This window comes from Raphanus sativus, chromosome 1 (genome assembly GCF_000801105.2).
Source record: "Raphanus sativus cultivar WK10039 chromosome 1, ASM80110v3, whole genome shotgun sequence".
Classification (NCBI taxonomy): Eukaryota; Viridiplantae; Streptophyta; class Magnoliopsida; order Brassicales; family Brassicaceae; genus Raphanus; species Raphanus sativus.
In genome coordinates, this window is record NC_079511.1 from 10,013,190 (window position 1) to 10,019,602 (window position 6,413).

The 6,413-nt window shown below is 33.6% G+C and overlaps 1 long non-coding RNA gene across 1 annotated transcript; it reads right to left on the bottom strand.

The window, feature by feature from the left end:
* Window positions 1-4,711: 4,711 nt before the first annotated feature.
* On the bottom strand, window positions 4,712-6,413 carry LOC130512293 (uncharacterized). The gene is made up of 2 exons (XR_008945820.1): window positions 5,239-6,413; window positions 4,712-5,124 (listed from the first exon to the last, which is right to left on the bottom strand). It is a non-coding gene; the product is annotated as an uncharacterized LOC130512293 (long non-coding RNA).

The following is a 6,413-nucleotide window of genomic DNA, read 5'->3' on the forward strand; positions in this document are numbered from 1 at the left end:
CTTCCTTATATGTTTTTTACTTTTTCATTTTTTATTTATATTTATTCACTCGTTTGTTAATCCAAGTAAGTAGTACAGAAAAATATTTACTGCCGATTATAAAAAGTGAAATTTTGTTCGAGATAGACCAATAAGAGCTATTATCTTGAAATGACATGTGTTAAGATTTCACAACGAAAGGTTAAAGAGACGAATACTAATATATAAAAAATATTTTGGTAAATATCCAATTAATTTTAAGTTGATAGTAAGAGTTGCGAACTTTTTAACCAAAACCGAATACCAAACCGGATTCGACTAGAAATGGACCGGTCTGGATTGGTTTCGGAAAGAACATGTTTAACCAATGGATAATTTTTATGAAAAATTTGTGGGTATCGATTCGGTTCGGATTTTTACACAAATCCAATTGGGTACCCGATTAAACTGAAGTTTATAGCTTTAAAATTAAATTCACTTTTACCAATATACCACTTTAGTTTTTTGTAGTTACTTTTAAACTATTACTTTTACCACAAATCACAAATATCTTTAAAATTTTGGATACTCGATCTGTGCCAGGTCTAGATCAATGTATTCAATTTATGAGATTTTTAATGAAGATTTTCTTCCTTATATGTTTTTTAATTTTTTCATTTTTTAATTTATATTTGTTCACTTGTTTGTTGATCCAAGCAAGTGGTACAGAAAAAGATTTACTGCCGATTATAAAAAGTGGAATTTTGTTTGAGATAGACCAATAAGAGCTATTATCTTGAAATGACATGTGTTAAGATTTCACATCGAAAGGTTAAAGAGACGAATACTAATATACATAAAAGATTTTGGCAAATATTCAATTAACTTTAAGTTGATAGTTAGAGGTGCGAAATTTTTAACCAAAACCGAATACCAAGCCGGATACGACTAGAAATGGACCGGTCTGAATTGGTTTAGGATAGAACATGTTTAACCAGTGGATAATTTTTATGAATATTTGTGGGTATCGATCCGGTTCGGGTTTTTACTCAAATCCAATTGGATACCCGATTAAACTAAAGTTTATAGCTTTAAAAGTACACTAGATTCTGACCCGCCCTTTTAGAGGGCGGGTATATTTTTTGTTTTACCTTTTTTGAGAAATTTAATTTTATATTTGTGTTATTTTTAATAATATTTGTAGTTATATTTTAGATGTAGTTATATTTTAATGTGGACATAACCTTTATCAACTGATCATGATCCAGTTTTAATAGTATTAATTGTTTTGTTCAAGTATTCTAAAAGTCTTGTAAAGATATTGTAAGCAATTTAAATTTCTGATGTTTAATATATTTCAGTGGCATATTTGTAAATACTAAAACAAACTAAGATGACCTCAAAAAAGTCTCATATTTCTATTGTAAAAATGTTATTAGAAATGTTAATATATATTTAAACAACTAAAATAAAAAATAAGTCTGTTAGAAAAAAGGTTTACAAACTACGACGTTTAAAAATTAAAACAGACTATCTATGCAAATCATACCTGTAACCGTCATGATCCATTTTAAGTTTCAAAAAAAAAAAACGTGTCAGGTATGATCCACCTTGGTCTTACCCTCATTTAGAGCATTAATAACGCAGTTTCTCTTGGGAGTTTTGAAGAGAAAAAGTGCATGTGGGCCCCACACAACATCAACAAACTCAACGCCAAAGTCGCGAAAGAAGGACTGGTTTCTCTTGATGTTTGCGGGCCCCACGACACGTGGCGGCCCGCGGTTGGTACGTTTTTAATTTTTTTTTTTTTGTAATTCGGACATAAAAAACGAAAAAAAAAAAATTAGAAACCCAAGTGGGTTTTTGCAATAATGATGCTCTTACATCTTCTACTCTACTCCTCTCCACCTAAGGATAGTGTTTCTTTATAATCCATCAGAAATGGTGATCATGGCAAAAGTAAAAAACTATCTTTTTTTTACTGAAAAAAATCTATCTTACCTGTAAAAAAATGTGATACAGAAGTTTACAAAAAAAAATGTGATACAGAAAAGAATGATTTCAAAGCCTAAACAAATTGGCAACTCGAGAGACGTTTTGGTTAGGTTCAAAGAAAAAAATGGTATATAGTGATAGGAAAAGCATAAATTAATTAAATGTAGGTGTTGTTGTTTAAATAAGAAGAATTTCTGTTGGTTAAATAAAAAGAAATTAGGAAAATACAGAATTTAGTATAAATCATAGGTTTGAAATATTCAAGTGGTAAGATCCGTAAATATTATTGAAACAGAAGAGCACCTCAAAAGAAAGTCTTCTGTTTTAATAGTATAAATAAAATATATTCAAAATACCATTGATCTCCTTCACATAATGGAAACTGCATACAAAATTACGTACGCTGTTGAACATCGTCCAAACTAAATAGGATATACACTTATAGATATCCAGTACTCCAGTTAAAGCATTTTGATGCGTGTGTCCTCCAATAGTCTTCTGATCTCTTGGAAACCAGAGACACTCGAAGGATATATAGCAGAATACACCAGTTTGGGTCTCGTATTTAAAAGCCAATGATGTATTTTTAAATCCAACAAAAAATCACAAACCATCCTTTATGGGACCTATTTTTATTTTTTATGTCATCTTGTGTCCTGAATCTTAGTCCTTCCATCACTCTTTTCCAAATCAACAGCCACTTCCATTAACCAAATTGTGTCAGTTGGAGTAGATTCGAACTCCTGCATATAAAACCAAAACTCATCTTGTTTAAGTTTTCAATAGTCTTCCATTCGCCAAACAATACATTGATTCCCCAAAGATTTCAAATAGTTATTCCTACAAGTAGCATGAATTAAAAAAAAAGTAGCATGAATTTTGATCCCCTGAAACAAATTACATTAAAATAACACATTAATCATAATCTCAGTAAAAAAAAAGCTTAAACCAAAAACTTAAAAATGTGGCAGTACTTATTTACCTTTCTGTCTGCAAATATGATCCCTAAAGTCTCACCAAATGACTTTGGTTTCAATAAACCAAGTTCTTTTCCATGGCCTACTTTCATCGAGGTACACCATCTTTTTCTTAGAAGACATTATATGAGAAATGAAGCTTTGAGTCTAGATGGCGTGTCTTGTTTGATTGTAGATCGTCAATATATAAAAGAAAAGTAAAGGCATCAGGTTTAGAATATTCTCATTCAATTTAGTTATAAAATAGAGGCCGTGAGTTTAGGAAAATCTATTATCTTGACAACCAAGTTTATTCAAGTTATGAAACATTAGATTTTCTGGTATATTATTATCGATATTTCAGTTACCAAATTCACGCTTTCTTGTTTTGATTTTATGTTATTGTCACGTTGAAGATATGGGAATATATGATTGGCTGGGTATTTATGATTTAGATTATTCGTTATTGTTAATTAAGTATAAAAATAGTAAAGATTTCGTTTCTTATACTAAATTTACGGGACTTTAGAAAATATAGAATAGTTGCCGTGAGTTTAGGAAAATCTATTATCTTGACAACCAAGTTTATTCAAGTTATGAAACATTAGATTTTCTCATTCAATTTAGTTATAAAATAGAGGCCGTGAGTTTAGGAAAATCTATTATCTTGACAACCAAGTTTATTCAAGTTATGAAACATTAGGTTTTCTGGTATATTATTATCGATATTTCAGTTACCAAATTCACGCTTTCTTGTTTTGATTTTATGTTATTGTCACGTTGAAGATATGGGAATATATGATTGACTGGGTATTTATGATTTAGATGATTCGTTATTGTTAATTAAGTATAAAAATAGTAAAGATTTCGTTTCTTATACTAAATTTACGGGACTTTAGAAAATATAGAATAGTTGCCTAAATATTAGCCTTTTATTTTCTAGTAAATATTTTTTTGGTTTGTGATTTACAAAGATCTGCAAATTGTATACGTTGGCCGAGTATATTGAACAGTTGGCCGAAATCTTTTTGTTTAGTGATTATCCATATAATTAGGCTGCTGTGTTAATTTAAAAAAAAAATTTAAAAATTAATGAATAAATTAAACATGATTGTATTTGGGGTTGAGGGTTCGTCTCCACACATCTTAAATTTAATAGCTTCGATATATATAAAGTGACTGAACATTTTTTTGTCACATGATGTATAATTTTGAATAGAGCAAGATGTGTTTTGATAAGATTGCAATCGATTTTAACTAAATAATACTTTAATAAAAATGAACTGAATGGATTTCACAGTTGAAGAATGTATAGATCAAAATGTCGAAGCTTAAATGTTGAAGCATCAGTGTTGATGGGACATGATGATATAAGTTTCATAAAAAAATGGTACATTCAGGAAATTGTCTAGATGGTTTAAGATTGCATACACAATGGTCCATCAATGTATTGCATACACTCGTTTAGTTACAGGAAAAAGGGAAAAAACTTTTTTATTTTTAAAAAGGTGCATTAAAAAGAAAAGCGTTGAATATATGATAAATAAAAACATTGTTTTAAAATAAAATCAGTAGCACATCTATGTAAATATTGTTAAAATAGATTGGCACCTCAAAAAAGAACCTTCTGTTTTAATAGTATAGATTCACTTTTACCAATATACCACTTTAGTTTTTTTGTAATTACTTTTAAACTGTTACTTTTACCAATATGCGATTTGTGCTCAATTTTTTTAAAAAAAAAAAAATAAAATTAATAAAATAATGTAAACGAGTTTAAATTTCACTCTTTTCCCAAAAAATATAAATAAAAAATAATGTTATATGTTTCACAAATTTAATTACAAGTATAATCTTAACGAACTAGTTATACCCTATATACCCTATTTTTTCCCCAGTACACACGTCCTCTAGTGCTTACACTTGCCGATCTCATCTCATATCAGCTCTCCTGGCGAAATGTGGAGTTCACACTCCTCTACTTGGCCGACACGTCCTCTAGTGCTTACTATCACTTTTTCACATTTCTAACCACTTTTCTTCGCCTTCTGTGAAACCAAGACTCTAGTGTTGGTTTTGCCGTTTACATCTCAACAACACGGTGGCCGTCTTTCACGGTTATATGGTCATCAAAGTTAACAAACCTTCAGTATTTTTAGTTTGTTGAAACGACACATGTCTCCATGGCATTTACTTGTCGCCTTCGGATCCTTCCCTGCGAGGAAAATTCCTTGTAAACTCCTCTAACATCAACAACACTACTTGTTCGTTCAGAAATGGTGAGTAATGAAGAAATAGAATATAAAAAAAAAAAAAAAAATACTGTTACACGGCAATTTCTCTCTCCTCGACTTTCCACCTTTCTCTTCTCTCTCGCAGACCAAAAGCAAAGTACAGTGCATCTCTCCGGCGTCCGGCGGCGCGTGAGCGTGCGTACCGGCGCCGGAGGAGCTTCTCTCCCTTCTCCTCGTTTGTGGTTTGCTGCTCCTCCTCCTCTCGCTTTTCCTCCGATATGCTCGCAGTCCTGGGTTGGTTCGTCTCTCCGGCGAGTGCTCCGTGCGCAAGGGGCGTATCTCCGGCGAGTACATGCTTCATCTGGTGTTGTGGCGAGGAGGTAATAAGGTCTGGTGGTGAAGTTGTCGGATTTTAGGGTTTATGACGAGATCAATTTTCTAGATCTGGTTTTAGATCTCGTCGGATCTCTGCGTCGTTGAAGGATTTTGAAGGTTTGCTCCTCCTATTAGACTATGGCGGTGTCGTTTGTCGAGGGGTGGTGTCAATCGGTAGCGGTGGTGGGTAACTTTGGTCCTCTCCGGTGTCGGTGAGGTTCATCTCTCTCCTCTTGTTATCAAGAGAGTCTCGATGGGTCTTCTCAACGGTTGCACGCCAGGAGTCATGATATGCAGGAGGAGATGGTATCTGACTCTGTCTAGGCATGTGCGGTTGCTGCTGGTAACTGTGACAGACAGTCGTCTATGGCTTCTAGATGGTTACCCGTTGCTCCGCCTCTCTTCCAATTCTTCCTTCACGGCTCCCTGTCTGGTTCTCCGTTCTTGGAAGTGGCCGCTTTCATTTCAGAGCAGTCTTAATGCGTCTCATTGACAGTTGCTTCGTTGACTCCGAAGCTTGTTTATTTTCACGGTCTAGTAAACGGTCTGTCGGTTCTCTATTAATATCCCACATCGTTTGGGATAAGTGTCCTTGGGCAATATATATGTGATTGGGTAATCCTCCACTCTTGAGCTAGCTTTTGGGTGTGAGTTAGGCCCATCACTAATATGGTATCAGAGCCCATGGTGAAAGCCCAGCAGATGATTTCCCATATAAATAGTTGTCTACCTATGTAGCCTATAAAAATGGCCCCAATCACATATATATTGCCCAAGGACACTTATCCCAAACGATGTGGGATATTAATAGCCCCTCTCGAGATGTGGGTGGGAAACGGTCCAATCGGAAACAGCCCAAGCCCAACATCTCGGACATACCATAGCAAGATGGACC